Source organism: Choloepus didactylus, chromosome 16 (genome assembly GCF_015220235.1).
Source record: "Choloepus didactylus isolate mChoDid1 chromosome 16, mChoDid1.pri, whole genome shotgun sequence".
NCBI lineage: Eukaryota > Metazoa > Chordata > Mammalia > Pilosa > Megalonychidae > Choloepus > Choloepus didactylus.
The window spans coordinates 47,757,446-47,777,743 of record NC_051322.1 but is presented as its reverse complement, the minus strand read 5'-3'; the positions used below and the strand labels follow the sequence as shown (position 1 = coordinate 47,777,743).

The window sequence follows — 20,298 nt, the reverse complement described above, 5'->3', positions numbered from 1 at the left end:
GTGCCTGGAGTGGGCGCCTAGCACCCAGTGTCTAATAACTGTGCTCACATTGCCATATTTTTTCCTTACACATGTCATTTGGGGTTGAATTGGGGACCCTCAAAAGATATGTTCAAGTCCTAAGCCCTGCTACCTGTGAATGTGACCTTACTTGGAAATAGGATCTTTGCATATGTGATCACATTAAGATTATGTCCTACTGTTTAGGGTGAGCCCTGAATCCAATGACTGGTGCCTTTGTAAGAGAAAGGAGAGGAGATCAACACATGGAGACACAGAGTAGAGACCCAGGGGAGAAGGTCACGTGAAGATGGAGGTGGAGCCTGGGGTGGTGCAGGAACAAGCTAAGGAACGTCAAGGATTGCTGGGAGCCACAGAAGCCAGGAAGAGTAAAGGAAGCCTTCTTCTCTCGAGCCTTGGGAGGGGCATGGGCCTTGAGGACACCTTGATTTTGGACTTCTAGCCTCGAGAACTGTGGCAGAGTGAATTTCCATTGTTTTAAGCCACCCAGTTTGTAGTACTTTGCTATGGAAGCTCTAGGAAACCAATACACAAGGTAACCTAGATGAAAGGGTGAGTGACTGTGGGGGGAGAAAATGAGAAGCCAAAAGGTGAAATCCCAGTACTTAGAACATGGCTTGTTGGTGGCTCATCAGTGTTCTTCGAATTATTTCAATGGAGAGCACATCTTTTTTGTCCTTGCCTGTAGGGGAATAGGTTTGTTCTAGCAGGGTAGGGCTGGCTGACAGTGCCCGTGTACGACTCTCTTTGACCACATACACATTGCAGAGCTTCCTGCAGTTGAGAACTGAGCTGTCCAATACAGAAGCCACTTGCTACATGTGGTTATTTAAATTTAAATTAATTAAAATGAAATAAAGTTAGAAATGCCATTTCTCAGTTGTACTAGTGACATTTCAAGTGCTCACTAGTCACATGTGGTGAGTGGCTACCATATTGGACAGAGCAGCCAGAGAACATTTGCACCGTTGCAGAAAGTTCCTCTGGGCAGCACTGGTCTAGAAGATACTTGTATTGTAAGAGGATGTATTTAGACAGCAAATAAAGCAAGCAGGCAGGTTGTGCGGAAAAAAGGAAGGTAACATACTCCTGTAATATGGATAAGCAATTCTGTAATTTATTAAGGAGAAAATAAAAAGTGAGTATGGAAGAAATGATGTCTCTACAGCTGCTAACAAGACAGCTCTCACTTGTTGAATGGTCTACTGTCCTGCTGCTTAAGTCATCAATATCACTGCTTTCCTGTTATTTCCAAGGGCTGTTGTATACAATTCTTTTAGGCTGAAAATTAGTATAGGCAAAAACTAGCCAATATCCACTCCAGCCGTCACCACGGAAAAGTATAGCCTGCTTTACCTTGATCTGGTCAAGATGTGCCTTGAATATAATTGGTTAATATTTTGGCCCCTTAAAGCTCTGTAGGAGGTAAACGCTGCAAAGCAATGGATGAGCTTGAGAAATTTGTGAGCTACGACCTCCCTCCTCCTCTTCAGATCTAATCATACAGATAAATAAATTGCAATAAAAATACCAAAAATAAAACTAAAAACACGATTGAGTCATTTTTTTAAATTTCATGTACTCTGTGTTCAGGTAGCAAGAAATTTAATTCTGGTCGGACCAGTCTCCTGTGATTTTTTTTCCTTTCATCCAGGATATTTTTTAATACTCAGAGGCATTATAATAGAAAAGCATGTATTTTTGCCTGGTTTATACCCATCATCTTTACCATTACAACAAGACAAAAGCATTAAAGTAAAATTAATCATGTCAAAAGATTTTAGCAAAAACAAGTGAGACCATGCATAAAGCATCGCTTTGTCTAGTGTGAAGTCACGCTCTGATTAAAAACATATAATGAAAGTGAAAGTGATACATCATTGCCTTAGCAGTAGGGTTTTCTGAAAGTGCTTTGTGGTTCTCAACATAAAAATGTGGGAAGATTTTGGTCTTTGAAACTCACAATGATTATTGTTCTAGCTAAATAACTGGAATGCAATCTTAAATGCTTTTCAAAGGAAATTAAGACTTAATGACCAAACAAGGCACATCCGTAGGATTAGTAATTGAACATACTGTAAGGAGTAGCAGCATGCCTTGGCATCCTAGACAGAGGTTAAGAAAGTGTCTGCTCAGCACTCCCCTTTCATAAAACCATCTTAATGCCAGCTGATTATGGCCAGGTTCTTAAGGTAGCTTCTAAGAAGCACAGCTGTTTGCTCCATAAGAAGCACTAGTGAAAATAAAGGTGTGGTTGTAGAGTGATCATTTCCCTATAATGGAGTAATTTGGCATATGATACACAAAACTAAAAATCCTAACCGCCTGGATATTCATGATAAATAGAATATCTATTTCTATATATTATGCTCTCTTTCTATTTCTATATATTATATGGAATATAATACATATAAAGTGATCCTACCATAGAGGCATCGCACATATTTGAAAAGAAAGTTTATTTGCACTGTGCCTTAACTAATCCTGTATTTTGATGGAGACAGTTGCATATAATAAACACTCACCCCAGTCATTTCAATTCTATTTTTAAAAATGAGGCCTCTAAATGAAAAATTAAACATTCTGTTCTATGAGGATTATGTGTATCTGTATGTCTATATCTCTACGTATTTACATAACTATATTAGAGATGTATAATAATTTACATGTAATAGTGGAAGCAATGAAAACAATGTAAACTTATATACATTTAAACTATTTGAGGGGGGTCAAAATTTGAAAAATTTCATCCTAAATGCATTATAACAATATTTGGAATGCATTTTTTAAGCTTTCCTTTTGATATAGAGGCATCTAATCTTCCAGGAACAGATAACAGTCCTGATAATAAAGTCACATTGATGTAGGAAGTGATAGAAAGATGCATATATTCTCTATTCTGGCTAATAAATTCTCCTAAGACAAGTGAGAATATTTTACATGTGATAAGAAGAGTGAACTAAATATATTTGCTGAACAGAGGGTGCACTTTTAAGCTATTAAACAAGCATTTTGATCATCCTCCTCTGAAACCTGGGGAGGACTGTACTTCTCCACCCGTTTGGAAGTTAGGTGTGGCCAAGTGAATTGTTTATGTCTATGAAATACACTAATTCTGGGAAGAAACTTAAAGACCTGCGTAAAAGCTTCTTCTGCCTGTCGTGGTAATGAGGACATGCCAAATAAGTTCTGTTTCCATCACCCTGAGCTCTGGAATGAGAAGATGTGGGACACAATACCCAGCTAAACTGTCATAGACACGTGACATGAAAAGAAATACATCTTTACTTATACAAGCCGCTGAGATTTTTTTTTTTTAAGATTTTTTTTTATTAAATTCAGTTTTATTGAAATACATTCACACACCATACAATCATCCATGATATACAATCCACTGTCCACAGTATGATAACATAGTTACGTGTTCATCACCACAATCTATCTCTGAACATTTTCCTTACATCAGAAAGAACCAGAACAAGAATAAAAAATAAAAGTGAAAAAAGAACACCCAAATCATTCCCCCATCCCACCCCATTTGTCCTTTAGTTTTTATCCCCATTCCTCCACTCATCCATACACTAGATAAAGGGGGTGTGATCCACAAGGTCTTCACAATCACACTGAAGCCGCTGAGATTTTGTGATTCTTGTTATGACACCATAACTTGGCGACTGATACAGGCATCAGTACCAAAAAGGTCCAGTGGCTGATGACAAGATAACTGATATTGGAGGGTGGAAAGATGGAAATCTATATTATGGAGTAGAAAATTACATAGCTAGGCTGTCGCCTGCTATTACTTGGAGGGCTCACCAGTTATATGGTGAACTTCCACTTCTAAGGGAAGACATTAGAAAACAAAATATTTATAGTATGTATTGGTTGCTGTTTGCTGCGCTTGGTGACATCTACACAAAGAGATGATCTCAGAAAAGAATTGGCCTACTTATAAGCAGGATTGAAATAAAATAGGCTTTAGAAATCTAGATAAAATGGAGAAGAATTATGAGCAAAAATAGTAACTTAAACTCAGCTTAGTGACAAAGATAAAATTAAGAGTATAGCTTTCTTAGTAAATTCACAGAGATAGGCTGTCTTAGAAGACTTCAATTATGGGTGAGGCACCCAGTAAATGTTTCTAACTGAGCGAAAGGAGTCAAAAGTGGCTTTTCCATTGAAGCCTGATGGGTAAATGAACACATATAGAGAATGTTAAAGTGAGGGTGTTTGTGTGTGTGTGTGTGTGTGTGTAAAAGACAAAGAAATGAGGGCAAGAGAAAGGAAAAAGCAATCTAAGAAGTGTGTCAGAAAGAGATGTGGCATGGTCATTGGCCCATGGAGATAAAACATAAGGCAACAACTAAGTTTTCTATAGAGTTTATTGCTAAAAGCACCACCAGCCTGGCCAAAAGAGGTCGTTCCAATTAAAGACTTCAGGTGACCATTGTCCTCTAAATGTCTACAGACAGGAAATGTACTTAGAAAACTCTTCCGATCCCAGGAAGTATCTGCAGGCTCATCTCAGATTTGGCCAAGGAGGATACCAGGGAGGGAAGACTCTCCCATAGGGTGGTGCCAGGGGTCATGGAGAACAGCAGACCACGAGTAGAACACAACCCACCCCTCCCCTTGGATAGGCGGTCTTCAATGGGAGTGCTAAATTGCTATGTTCTTTCCAGGTGGGAGCACTGACTGTGGTGACCCTGTCCCTGTTCTATCACTGTGCATTATGTGTGAAGGGGCCAGATCACTTGTCTTTTTAGTTTATTTGTTTCCAGATCAAGAGGAGTTATAAACAAGCCTGATGTTGAGACAACTGTCCACCACCCAGAGATCCTCATTACTGAGCTCAGTGCCCTGAGTAGGTGAGCTCCCCGTGAGGGTAAGGGTGAATGTGCTGTAAGTGTGGCAAGGCAGCACACTGAATATTTAATGTCAAATAGGGCAGAATATGCTGCTGTTCACCTAATATTCTGGTTTTCCTCCTCTTGGAGGATTGTATTTCACTTCTTCCTTGAAAAAGGGTATGGACCTGTGACTGAGTAGAAATGACAAATGTGACTTTTAATTGTCAGTGCAAGATACTGCACATCCCCCACTCCCCACATGTTAAAGTGGAGCCTCCATATGCCTGGATCTCTGAATGGCTCTGAATAGCAGATGCCCTCTGCCAACCTGGGGGGGGGGCATGTAACCTGTGTGTCCTCTTTCTCAAACCTTAGGTGAGCAGAAGATAAGATGCTATCTCTTCGTTTTTCTCTGTTTGATTATAAAAGAATGCAAAGTATAGTAGACCAAGAGAGAATAGAAATTTATTGAGGACCAATTAATCATATTCCAGATACCAAGCCTGGGTCTTAATTTGTATTAACTTATTTAATTCTTACAATAACCCTATGAGGTGAGTATAATTATTCTCAATTAGGAGACAAGAAAACTTAGGATCAGAGAGTAAGCACGTTTACTCTAAATCACAGTTAACAAATATCTGAGGCGTATTTCAATTTAGATCTATGTGTCCCTAAAGATGTTACTGCATTCATGTATATGTGTCTGTCTATATACACACATATATGTTTATCTATCTATCTATATATGCATTTTGTGTGGCTTTTAAAATTTCATTTCTGACACTATGCTGCTTCCCAGACGGAGTTGAATATCAAATAAGTTATGGCTTGTCAGTAATTTTGAATGCAAATTTGGTGACTTTCACATCCTAATTTGCAGTTTAGTCCATAAACTGAGATTATATTCTTGACCTCCAGGAGTAGGATATTCATTCAATTAACCTATACTAGTTCTATTCTTATGAACGTGATACTATGCGAAGTACGTTGAGTACATTAAGATTTTCATGGGCAAAATAGGTTAACACAGGTTAAATCCCACTCATCTGCTTGGGCTCTTTTGACTAATGGCACTTGTTGGTGAGACAGCTCAGTGCGGTATGTGAAGCAGCCCTCTTTGATGGAAATAGCAGGGACCAATTTTCTAGTCCTCATCCTGCTACTAAATCAACATGTGACTCTGGGTAAGACACCTCTTATCTTTATGTCACTTAAAATAAAAACTGAAGTGTTATCCTGCCATAGAAATTCATGCACGGCCTGGTTTCTGCTTACATCTTTGGTCACATCCCATAGCTCTCTCCCACTCTTTCAGTTCAGCCATACAGGGTCTTCTCTCTGCAGGGTCTTTGCATTTACCTTAACCTGGAACACTTCACCACTTCACCTGGTTACCTGGCTAACTTTCTCAGCTTTCCGTTCTCAGTTCAAATGCCACTTCTTTGGTGATATTCTCCTTGAGTCTTCAACTAGATCAGGTTTCTCCATTACAAGATTTTATTTATTTTATACCTTTTCCTCAGAGCACTTTTATAGTTTATTATTATCTATTGCTATCTGGAATAATTTATTAATGCTGGTTTCACCACTAAACTCTAAGCTCAGTGAGGGCATGATGATATTTGTTTTGACTCAGCATTGCATTCTCTGTGATTAACACAACGACTGCTCCATAAAAGACGTCAATTATATTTTTTGAATGAATGATATGAATGTGTAAAATGAGAAGGTTGGGCAGGAGATTACCTAATCTTTCTGCATTTATATTCAGTGGTTTGCCAGACTTAGTCTGCAATTTGCCTAGTAATGAGACAGAGCAAATTTAAGCAGCCCACATTACTCAGACCTCTTCAGGCCAGACTCAGTAGCAAATAACACAGCTTGTGTATAAAGTAGGCATTGGAATTATTTGTACGTATACTGTTCTCTAGAGAAAAAGCAATTGCTATCTTCAAGGGATTTATAAACCAGCAATAAATGAGAGATGGTCAAATTAAGGCAGATGGCTTCTCTAGGTACCCAACTTACTTGAAATACAGTACTTGGAGTGATCACCACACATATTTTTAAAAAATCTATGAAAAATCCACTAATGCACTGGTGCGTGAATACACAATAGCAAATAATTCAAGATATATAGCAATGTGCAGCCATGTATCTCAAATTAGAATTGAGCTCATTGAAGGTAAAATTAGATGCTAGCATATTTAAAAATAGACACAATTTTTTCTCCTTCTTTGTCCAAATTCATGGAAACAATTACTCCATGAACTGAAACAAAAAGTTACAAGCTAAGAGAGACCAAATACCATACAATTGAATAAAATCTTTAGGTCATTATATCTTCACTAATACTGAAAACAGAAATTAGAGGCGTATCTCTACTCTCAAGCCCTAATTCTTGAACGTATCTTAACTTTCCTTGAAATGGTCCTATATGATATTGTTCTTGGTTAATCTCCAGTTACATACCTACCACTCCATTACATAGGACCCCAACCTCAGACTGTCTGTCCTATAGATACACAAATTTATTTCAATTCCTAGAAGACACCATACTCTCTCTTACCTTTAAGCATTCCCAATACCGGGTCCTTTTACTGAGATACTTTTTCATACACACCTTTGTCTAGATAATTGCTACTCATTTTTCAGATTTAAAGAAGGTCACATCTAGGAAAGCCTCTCCTTTTTGTGTTTCCATAATACATGCACTTTCCCTATCTATCCCTTAGCACACTGTATTGTCACTGTCTCTTTAGGTATTTGAGAGGAGAGATTATCCTATTCATAAATATTCTTGAATACTCTACCATCCGGCACAGAGCCAGTATTCAAGAATTGCTTACGAAATGAAGGAATGGGGGCTGGTCTATAAATGAGTCTAAATCCTTCCCAGACATTTTCAGAGTCTTTCTGGTGGTGTGTAATAGTTCTCTGAAGTTCTCAGGTAATGAGAAATACACTGTCTATAGATTCTACCCTATCTCTGTAGAAATCATATTCAATAATTTGTGGGTTTTGTTTTTTGGTAATGAAGAGAATATGAAGGGAAATCCATAGATACAAACCCTCAACTGAGCCTTACTTTTTGTTTCCTTCAAAACAAATAATTATAAGAAACAAGGAATAGTTTTTGACTAAATTGACTTTCCCCCCAATATATCCTCAAAGAAAAGGCATGTACCAAATACCAGAAGCAGAAGGACTGAGGAGAGAAGTCCAATCAAACATACCCACATGAAGGCTTATTATTCCCTGAACAATCAGCAAAGATATCTTTCTCCATTGCCTGGTTATTGGATATGATCAGCCCTATATTTATCCTTTAGTACTAAAGACCAATGTCTTCTATAATATTTCTCAGTACTGTTCATTTACGGAAAGTATAATTTCTGAAATGTGTGAAGAATTGTCAAGCTTTCTGATCACTGTGACTCTCCTAAAAGAAATCCATGACAATCAGCCACAGAAACGATTCCTTCATGGATGGAGCCAAGTGAAGTGTCCTCCATGAAACAGAGGAGTCAGCCTAAGAAACCTCTGCGTAAGGGGTCTCCTTTATTTATGTGACAGAAAAGAGGAGGTCCCCAAATCCTAGGACTGCAAAGTAGAGAAGAGAGCTTCCAATCCACTGAAAGGAAGAGAAAAGAAATGGCTTTCCCCTTCCTCTAACAAAGGGAACTTAGAGTGGTCAAAGAAGGAACAAGCTTTTTTAACTTAGGTTTTCTAATTTTCATTCTAACATTGTAAAAAGGAAGGTCATCACTGGCACGATAAGTCTATATTTTGAAGTCCTTTTTCCCTTCCATTGCTCACAGAAGATGTAAAACATCTAATAAAGAGGAGTTCTTTGCTGAAACAAGGAAGTCAGTTCCTGGAAACACCTTTACCCACCAGTAAAGAAATTGGTCAATGGGGAGCACAAATGAATAGACAGTTGTTCCAGTGCTGTCTCATGGAGAGTAAGGTAAATGTGGCTTCCACATGCAGACTTCATACAAACTTTGGTATGTAAGAAATTTATTACAAAAAGTACACAGTGACCATGGAAATTGTTTTGTTCAATATTTGCACCAAGGATTTAGGGCCTGCAAAATGCAGGAGGCATGTGTTTTTGCATTGGCTGTTTTAGTATTCATGTATCCTGTACTGCTTTCTAATAAGTTAAGAATGAAACGGGAGACTGCGTGCAAGAGTGAAAAATGCAAGAAAAGCAGTACTGTAAAATAAAAATGAATGAAAGTGCATTTCAACCTCCCTTTTATTATTACCGGCCAAGAGAACAACAATGCCAATTTTATTGCTATTACTTAACACTTCATATTTACAAAGAGACTTTGCTATACTTTTTTGATAGGGGCTTGGGAGCTCTGCTACTATTCTTAACATCAATTTTATGATGTTATATTAAATAATTTTTCCAAAGGTGAGGATAAAAATGCAGGTTGTAACAGCATGTTAGCAAAACAGACATCTCGGTGAATTTTCCATAATTGTTCCATTTGCTTTTGGGGTAGACCAAACCACTGTGTGGCTGCTTGAATTTTGTTTTCTTTTTTCCTGCTCATCTCCACGCCATTCAATTTATTATTAGTTAAGTGCAGCCCTTAGACAGTGTTTCTAGAACGTAAATAAAACAGAAGGATAAGACTATAAGAAACTTATTACTGATCTTCCTTTTAATTCTTTGTTCCATCATTTATGTCAGTTACCGTAGCTCCCACAAGTGGTTATCTGTGTTCCTGTCTGTGGAATGTCTTCTAAAAGGGAGAATGTCTGTGAAATATGCTGAGAAATGTTTTCTTCAGGCAAGTGGGCAAAATATTCTAAGATTCAGAGGTTTTGGCTAATCTCAGGATTCAGGTATTTGTTAGTTTATTTGTAGTTTTTTTTGCAGAAAGACATCCAATAAATAGGCAGGCCTCAAATCAGGAAACTGTCCCCTAGTATTAACTGTGAGCTCCACCTCCTTCTTATTAGTTTAGCACCTTTTCTGTGTCAAAAGAATGGCAGTGGCAATCTCTGCAATCCCCAGTGTTTCATTGGGTTTTGGAGGAATTTGGCCCCATGAGAAAAAAGTCTTCATTTATTATTACATAGCTCAAATAATGTTGAAATCTGTCAGTTATCTGACTTATTTATTCAACTTAGCCAAATAATGTGCCATAATCAAAAAATAAAAATCAACAGCAGAATTCATCCCAATTAGCTGTATACATTTCTTGAAGGAATCTGAAAAATATGCCTTCATTTGGGGTCATGTAGTATAAATCAGCAGATAATAAAATCCATTTAAGTAGAAGCTCCCAGTGAAATGAAGAATGTTAAGTAGAGGAGATATTTCTTTCAAAGCTATAGCTATGCCTGACTATAGAAAAAGGGTTCAAAATTCTTTGGATATGTTCCCATTATAAGAACATTTCTATTTTTATTCATTAATGTTTTATTTCCTTGAATTTCAAATCTGGTGAATTGAGTAAATAGATATCCACTTATCTTTAAGTCTTAGTCCATAGGTGATGACATTCAATATGGAAAATAGGCTCCCTACTCCAGGATAGCGAGTCTATGTGTGGTTAACTGTCTCTCTGAATAGAAAGCTTGCATTCACCATGCCTCTAAGGTATAAATGAACAGTCTTTGTTCTAATATTGGTAGTGGTACTACAGTATTACAATAGTCATAGCAATTTGTTGAGTGCTTGCCATGTGTTAGATGGTTTATAAATTCAGTTTTATTTTAAAAATACTCAAAAGACCCTGACAAAATGAAGAAACCACAATTCAAGACATTTACATGACTTCTCAAGGTCATGGATTTGAACTCAGGTCAGTCTGATTCGAAGTTGATACTTTCCTACTTACTACCTCCCTCCAAGTAGAGAGTTATATCAGGCAATATAAAAGATTTGAATAGGGTGACCGTAGGTTCCAGTCTATACCTGTTGTCTTAGCATAATTATCACCTCCTCCTATCAAGCTCAAAAATGCTCTAGTTTGGATGGCAAGTTGGATTTCTGAGCAAGACTTTTCTTAGATATTGTTCCCACTGCTTTAATTAATCATTTTGCCTTTAACAAAGGGCTTCAAACAAGTAGCAAACTGGACCTGGTTCAGTGTATTTGGGAAAGCAGATGGATTTACTGGTGGGCTCTAACATATCCCTCTGTTTCTCTGTCTTCTTCCTTCCAAAATCTTTCATCTTTCCTCTTCCTCTCTCGTCCTCTACCTGGCTCCTTCTGTTTAGGCTCTCTCTATTGATCAGATGTCAGAAAATTGATTCTTTGTGTTTTTCATGTTTTTTTTTAGCTTTGGTTTCTGATGCACCTATAAAATATAGCTTATTTACCCATTTGGATATACCACTACTGATGATATTTTTGTCATAAAAGATAATAAAAATTAATTTTAAGACTTCTCTAATTTAATTGTCCAACCTTCTCCTTAACTCAGTGCTACTATGAAACAACTTCTTTACCACAACTCTAGTGTGCAGGTGTCTGGGGAGCTTTCTTGCTGCAGTTGTTGGACAATGCTCCTGCAGGTTTCGCTGGGGTAAGCCCGTTCCGAAATGTTTTAATTCAATCACCACCTCACGTCTTTGCGCCTCTTCTACTCCTATGGGCAAACTGTTGTCCTGTTTCTATGATATTAAAGGGCTTTCAGGAACAGGGAAGGAAAAGATTTTATTTTAAAATCAGATAAAATATATAACTGCTTAAAAGACAGAGGCAAAAAGAAAATCTAACTTTCACTTTTGTCAGTTTTAAATGTATGGCTTTGATTTATGGATCAAAATTGCTCATTTATTATTTTATCTATACAGCTCTGGGCAATTTTGACAGTTAAAATTTAGTTTTATTGACCAGTGCAGCCAGTGTGCCCACGAGGGGCCTGGTGCACACAGCGTACTGCACTCAAGATGCAATGATTTTTGATTCCATGACGGAGTCAGATTGGGAATCAGAACCAATATAACAATAAGTTCCAAATCTCAGTGCCCAAGGCAAGAGGTTTGCTGTAAAACACAATCACCCTTTAAGAAGGGGAGGAGGAGAATCTTGGGTGGAAGTTTGCAAGCACAATTTAATACAGCTGGGATAGGTCATGAATATATCTGTCCATCTAGCAAAGCTGTGGAGAAGTGCTAGGGGGTGTTTCTCTAAAGACCAGTTTCCATAGACTAAAGATTAATGAGCAAAAATGCCTAAAAAGCAAAATGAATGTTAGTTACAGATACAGTGATGTAAACCATCAATTTCAAATGTAAGAAAATTTAAACTGAGAAAATTTACTAGTGCTATTAAACAATCTTTCACTTCCAATCAACAAAAAATATAACTGGAGTGCAGCTGAGAGTGACATTTTGAAGAGGAGCTACAGCCAAGAGGGACACTTTGAAGAATGCACTGGAACTGAGAGAGGAGCTTCAGCTTACAGAGACATTTTGGAGACAGCCTTTGGAAGCTGACTTGTGCTCCAGAGAAACTGAGAGGACAAATGCCCCAAGGGCAACTAAGAGTGACATTTTTGAGGAGCTAAAGCCTTGAGAGGAACATCTTGGGAGAAAGCCATTTGGAAACCAGGACTTGGAACAGATACCTGCCACGTGACTTCCCAGCTAACAGAGGTTTTCCAGATGCCATTGGCCATCTTCCAGTGAAGAGTCAAGCACGGCAAGATGGCAGACTGGTGAGCTGTATGTTTTAGTTACTCCTCCAGGAAAGTAGGTAAAAAGCCAGGAACTGCGTGGACTGGACACCACAGAGCAATCTGTCTTTGGGCATACTTCATACAACACTCATGAAAACGTGGAACTGCTGAGATCAGCGAAATCTATAGACTGAGGCCAGACACCAGAGACTCTGAGAGCAGCCAGCCCAGCAGAGAGGAGACAGGCATAGAAAAAAAACAACACGAAAAACTCCAAAATAAAAGCAGAGGATTTTTGGAGTTCTGGTGAACACAGAAAGGGGAAGGGCGGAGATCAGGCCTTGAGGCGCATATGCAAATCCCGAAGCAAGGCTGATCTCTCTCCCCTGGGCACCTTTCCTTAATGGCCCTGGTTGCTTTGTCTATTAGCATTTCAATAACCCATTAGATCTCTGAGGAGGGCCCTTTTTTTTTTTTTTTTTTTTAAATCCTTTTTGCTTTTTCTAAAACAATTACTCTAAGAAGCTCAATACAGAAAGCTTCAAAGAATTGAAATTTGGGCACGTCAAGTCAAGAGCAGAACTAAGAGAGCTCTGAGACAAAAGGCAATAATCCAGTGGCTGAGAAAATTCACTAAACAACACAACTTCCCAAGAAAAGGGGGGTGTCCGCTCACAGCCACCATCCTGGTGGACAGGAAACACTCCTGCCCATCGCCAGCCCCATAGCCCAGAGCTGCCCCAGACAACCCAGTGTGACGGAAGTGCTTCAAATAACAGGCACACACCACAAAACTGGGCGTGGACATTAGCCTTCCCTGCAACCTCAGCTGAATGTCCCAGAGCTGGGAAGAGGGAGCAGTGTGAATTAACAGAGCCCCATTCAGCCATCATTTGAGCAGACTGGGAGCCTCCCAACACAGCCCAGCAGCCCAGAACTGCCCTGGGGGGACGGCACTCACCTGCGACATAGCACAGTCATCCCTCAACAGAGGACCCGGGGTGCACAGCCTGGAAGAGGGGCCCACTTGCAAGTCTCAGGAGCCATACGCCAATACCAAAGACTTGTGGGTCAGTGGCAGAGACAAACTGTGGCAGGACTGAACTGAAGGATTAGACTATTGCAGTAGCTTTAAAACTCTAGGATCATCAGGGAGATTTGATTGTTAGGGCCACCCCCCCTCCCCGACTGCCCAGAAACACGCCCCACATACAGGGCAGGCAACACCAACTACACACGCAAGCTTGGGACACCAATTGGGCCCCACAAGACTCACTCCCCCACTCACCAAAAAGGCTAAGCAGGGGAGATCTGGCTTGTGGAGAAAAGGTGGCTCGTGGACGCCACCTGCTGGTTAGTTAGAGAAAGTGTACTCCACGAAGCTGTAGATCTGATAAATTAGAGATAAGGACTTCAACTGGTCTACAAACCCTAAAAGAACCCTATCAAGGTCAGCAAATGCCACGAGGCCAAAAACAACAGAAAATTATAAAGCATATGAAAAAACCAGACGATATGGATAACCCAAGCCCAAGCACCCAAATCAAAAGACCAGAAGAGACACACCTAGAGCAGCTACTCAAAGAACTAAAGATGAACAATGAGACCCTAGTACGGGATATGAAGGAAATCAAGAAGACCCTAGAAGAGCATAAAGAAGACATTGCAAGACTAAATAAAAAAATGGATGATCTTATGGAAATTAAAGAAACTGTTGACCAAATTAAAAAGATTCTGGACACTCATAGTACAAGACTAGAGGAAGTTGAACAACGAATCAGTGACCTGGAAGATGACAGAATGGAAAATGAAAGCATAAAAGAAAGAATGGGGAAAAAAATTGAAAAACTCGAAATGGACCTCAGGGATATGATAGATAATATGAAACGTCCGAATATAAGACTCATTGGTGTCCCAGAAGGGGAAGAAAAGGGTAAAGGTCTAGGAAGAGTATTCAAAGAAATTGTTGGGGAAAACTTCCCAAATCTTCTAAACAACATAAACACACAAATCGTAAATGCTCAGCGAACTCCAAATAGAATAAATCCAAAAAAACCCACTCCGAGACATATACTGATCACACTGTCAAACATAGAAGAGAAGGAGCAAGTTCTGAAAGCAGCAAGAGAAAAGCAATTCACCACATACAAAGGAAACAGCATAAGACTAAGTAGTGACTACTCAGCAGCCACCATGGAGGCGAGAAGGCAGTGGCACGATATATTTAAAATTCTGAGTGAGAGGAATTTCCAGCCAAGAATACTTTATCCAGCAAAGCTCTCCTTCAAATTTGAGGGAGAGCTTAAATTTTTCACAGACAAAGAAATGCTGAGAGAATTTGCTAACAAGAGACCTGCCCTACTGGAGATACTAAAGGGAGCCCTACAGACAGAGAAACAAAGACAGGACAGAGAGACTTGGAGAAAGGTTCAGTACTAAAGAGATTCGGTATGGGTACAATAAAGGATATTAATAGAGAGAGGGAAAAATATGGCAAACATAATCCAAAGGATAAGATGGCCGATTCAAGAAATGCCTTCACGGTTTTAACGTTGAATGTAAATGGATTAAACTCCCCAATTAAAAGATATAGATTCGCAGAATGGATCAAAAAAAATGAACCATCAATATGTTGCATACAAGAGACTCATCTTAGACACAGGGACACAAAGAAACTGAAAGTGAAAGGATGGAAAAAAATATTTCATGCAAGCTACAGCCAAAAGAAAGCAGGTGTAGCAATATTAATCTCAGATAAAATAGACTTCAAATGCAGGGATGTTTTGAGAGACAAAGAAGGCCACTACATACTAATAAAAGGGGCAATTCAGCAAGAAGAAATAACAATCGTAAATGTCTATGCACCCAATCAAGGTGCCACAAAATACATGAGAGAAACATTGGCAAAACTAAAGGAAGCAATTGATGTTTCCACAATAATTGTGGGAGACTTCAACACATCACTCTCTCCTATAGATAGATCAACCAGACAGAAGACCAATAAGGAAATTGAAAACCTAAACAATCTGATAAATGAATTAGATTTAACAGACATCTACAGGACATTACATCCCAAATCAACAGGATACACATACTTTTCTAGTGCTCACGGAACTTTCTCCAGAATAGATCATATGCTGGGACATAAAACAAGCCTCAATAAATTTAAAAAGATTGAAATTATTCAAAGCACATTCTCTGACCACAATGGAATACAATTAGAAGTCAATAACCATCAGAGACTTAGAAAATTCACAAATACCTGGAGGTTAAACAACACACTCCTAAACAATCAGTGGGTTAAAGAAGAAATAGCAAGAGAAATTGCTAAATATATAGAGACGAATGAAAATGAGAACACAACATACCAAAACCTATGGGATGCAGCAAAAGCAGTGCTAAGGGGGAAATTTATAGCACTAAACGCATATATTAAAAAGGAAGAAAGAGCCAAAATCAAAGAACTAATGGATCAACTGAAGAAGCTAGAAAATGAACAGCAAACCAATCCTAAACCAAGTACAAGAAAAGAAATAACAAGGATTAAAGCAGAAATAAATGACATAGAGAACAAAAAAACAATAGAAAGGATAAATATCACCAAAAGTTGGTTCTTTGAGAAGATCAACAAGATTGACAAGCCCCTAGCTAGACTGACAAAATCAAAAAGAGAGAAGACCCATATAAACAAAATAATGAATGAAAAAGGTGACATAACTGCAGATCCTGAAGAAATTAAAAAAATTATAAGAGGATATTATGAACAACTGTATGGCAACAAACTGGATAATGTAGAAGAAATGGACAATTTCCTGGAAACATATGAACAACCTAGACTGACCAGAGAAGAAATAGAAGACCTCAACCAACCCATCACAAGCAAAGAGATCCAATCAGTCATCAAAAATCTTCCCACAAATAAATGCCCAGGGCCAGATGGCTTCACAGGGGAATTCTACCAAACTTTCCAGAAAGAACTGACACCAATCTTACTCAAACTCTTTCAAAACATTGAAAAAAATGGAACACTACCTAACTCATTTTATGAAGCTAACATCAATCTAATACCAAAACCAGGCAAAGATGCTACAAAAAAGGAAAACTACCGGCCAATCTCCCTAATGAATATAGATGCAAAATCCTCAACAAAATACTTGCAAATCGAATCCAAAGACACATTAAAAAAATCATACACCATGACCAAGTGGGGTTCATTCCAGGCATGCAAGGATGGTTCAACATAAGAAAAACAATCAATGTAGTACAACACATTAAAAACTCGAAAGGGAAAAATCAATTGATCATCTCAATAGATGCTGAAAAAGCATTTGACAAAATCCAACATCCCTTTTTGATAAAAACACTTCAAAAGGTAGGAATTGAAGGAAACTTCCTCAACATGATAAAGAGCATATATGAAAAACCCACAGCCAGCATAGTACTCAATGGTGAGAGACTGAAAGCCTTCCCTCTAAGATCAGGAACAAGACAAGGATGCCCGCTGTCACCACTGTTATTCAACATTGTGCTGGAAGTGCTAGCCAGGGCAATCCGGCAAGACAAAGAAATAAAAGGCATCCAAATTGGAAAAGAAGAAGTAAAACTGTCATTGTTTGCAGATGATATGATCTTATATCTAGAAAACCCTGAGAAATCAACGATACACCTACTAGAGCTAATAAACAAATTTAGCAAAGTAGCGGGATACAAGATTAATGCACATAAGTCAGTAATGTTTCTATATGCTAGAAATGAACAAACTGAAGAGACACTCAAGAAAAAGATACCATTTTCAATAGCAACTAAAAAAATCAAGTACCTAGGAATAAACTTAACCAAAGATGTAAAAGACCTATACAAAGAAAACTACATAACTCTACTAAAAGAAATAGAAGGGGACCTTAAAAGATGGAAAAATATTCCATGTTCATGGATAGGAAGGCTAAATGTCATTAAGATGTGAATTCTACCCAAACTCATCTACAGATTCAATGCAATCCCAATCAAAATTCCAACAACCTACTTTGCAGACTTGGAAAAGCTAGTTATCAAATTTATTTGGAAAGGGAAGATGCCTCGAATTGCTAAAGACACTTTAAAAAAGAAAAACGAAGTGGGAGGACTTACACTCCCTGACTTTGAAGCTTATTATAAAGCCACAGTTGCCAAAACAGCATGGTACTGGCACAAAGATAGACATATAGATCAATGGAATCGAATTGAGAATTCAGAGATAGACCCTCAGATCTATGGCCGACTGATCTTTGATAAGGCCCCCAAAGTCACCGAACTGAGCCATAATGGTCTTTTCAACAAATGGGGCTGGGAGAGTTGGATATCCATATCCAAAAGAATGAAAGAGGACCCCTACCTCACCCCCTACACAAAAATTAACTCAAAATGGACCAAAGATCTCAATATAAAAGAAAGTACCATAAAACTCCTAGAAGATAATGTAGGAAAACATCTTCAAGACCTTGTATTAGGAGGCCACTTCCTAGACTTTACACCCAAAGCACAAGCAACAAAAGAGAAAATAGATAAATGGGAACTCCTCAAGCTTAGAAGTTTCTGCACCTCAAAGGAATTTCTCAAAAAGGTAAAGAGGCAGCCAACTCAATGGGAAAAAATTTTTGGAAACCATGTATCTGACAAAAGACTGATATCTTGCATATACAAAGAAATCCTACAACTCAATGACAATAGTACAGACAGCCCAATTATAAAATGGGCAAAAGATATGAAAAGACAGTTCTCTGAAGAGGAAATACAAATGGCCAAGAAACACATGAAAAAATGTTCAGCTTCACTAGCTATTAGAGAGATGCAAATTAAGACCACAATGAGATACCATCTAACACCGGTTAGAATGGCTGCCATTAAACAAACAGGAAACTACAAATGCTGGAGGGGATGTGGAGAAATTGGAACTCTTATTCATTGTTGGTGGGACTGTATAATGGTTCAGCCACTCTGGAAGTCAGTCTGGCAGTTCCTTAGAAAACTAGAGATAGAGCTACCATTCGATCCAGCGATTGCACTTCTCGGGATATACCCGGAAGATCGGAAAGCAGTGACACGAACAGATATCTGCACGCCAATGTTCATAGCAGCATTATTCACAATTGCCAAGAGATGGAAACAACCCAAATGTCCATCAACAGATGAGTGGATAAATAAAATGTGGTATAGACACACGATGGAATACTACGCGGCAGTAAGAAGGAATGATCTGGTGAAACATATGACAACATGGATGAACCTTGAAGACATAATGCTGAGCGAAATAAGCCAGGCACAAAAAGAGAAATATTATATGCTACCACTAATGTGAACTTTGAAAAATGTAAAACAAATGGTTTATAATGTAGAATGTAGGGGAACTAGCAGTAGAGAGCAATTAAGGAAGGGGGAACAATAATCCAAGAAGAACAGATAAGCTATTTAATGTTCTGGGGATGCCCAGAAATGACTATGGTCTGTTAATTTCTGATGGATGTAGTAGGAACAAGTTCACTGAAATGTTGCTATAGTATGTAACTTTCTTGGGGTAAAGTAGGAACATGTTGGAAGTTAAGCAGTTATCTTAGGTTAGTTGTCTTTTTCTTACTCCCTTGCTATGGTCTCTTTGAAATGTTCTTTTATTGTATGTTTGTTTTCTTTTTAACTTTTTTTTTCATACAGTTGATTTGAAAAAAGAAGGGAAAGTTAAAAAAAAAAAAAAAAAAGAAAAAAGACAAACAAGGAAAAAAAAAAAAAACAAAAAAAAAAACGATGTAGTGCCCCCTTGAGGAGCCTGTGGAGAATGCAGGGGTATTCGCCTACCCCACCTCCATGGTTGCTGACATGACCACGGACATAGGGGACTGGTGGTTTGATGGGTTGAGCCCTCTACCATAGGTTTTACCCTTGGGAAGACGGTTGCTGCAAAGGAGAGGCTAGGCCTCCCTGTATTTGTGCCTAAGAGTCTCCTCCTGAATGCCTTTTTGTTGCTCAGATGTGGCCCTCTCTCTCTGGCTAAGCCAACTTGAAAGGTGAAATCACTGCCCTCCCCCCTACGTGGGATCAGACACCCAGGGAAGTGAATCTCCCTGGCAACGTGGAATATGACTCCCGGGGAGGAATGTAGACCCGGCATTGTGGGATGGAGAACATCTTCTTGACCAAAAGGGGGATGTGAAAGGAAATGAAATAAGCTTCAGTGGCAGAGAGATTCCAAAACGAGCCGAGAGATCACTCTGGTGGGCACTCTTACGCACACTTTAGACAACCTTTTTTAGGTTCTAAAGAATTGGGTTAGCTGGTGGTGGATACCTGAAACTATTAAACTACAACCCAGAACCCATGAATCTCGAAGACAGTTGTATAAAAATGTAGCTTATGAGGGGTGACAGTGGGATTGGGAATGCCATAAGGACCAAACTCCACTTTGTCTAGTTTATGGATCGATGTGTAGAAAAGTAGGGGAAGCAAACAAACAGACAAAGGTACCTAGTGTTCTTTTTTACTTCAATTGCTCTTTTTCACTCTAATTATTATTCTTGTTATTTTTGTGTGTGTGCTAATGAAGGTGTCAGGGATTGATTTAGGTGATGAATGTACAACTATGTAATGGTACTGTAAACAATCGAAAGTACAATTTGTTTTGTATGACTGCGTGGTATGTGAATATATCTCAATAAAATGATGATTAAAAAAAAAAAAAAAAAATATATAACTGAAGAATTTCTTTTGGAAGATCTTTGCCCCTGTGCCCCAGCACACACAGA

At 38.6% G+C, this 20,298-nt stretch overlaps 1 protein-coding gene across 1 annotated transcript in view; it reads right to left on the bottom strand.

Moving 5' to 3' along the window:
• Positions 1–20,298, bottom strand: part of KLHL14 (kelch like family member 14) — a 110,065-nt gene that overhangs the window by 56,831 nt on the left and 32,936 nt on the right. The gene's annotated exons all lie outside the window — the stretch shown is intronic.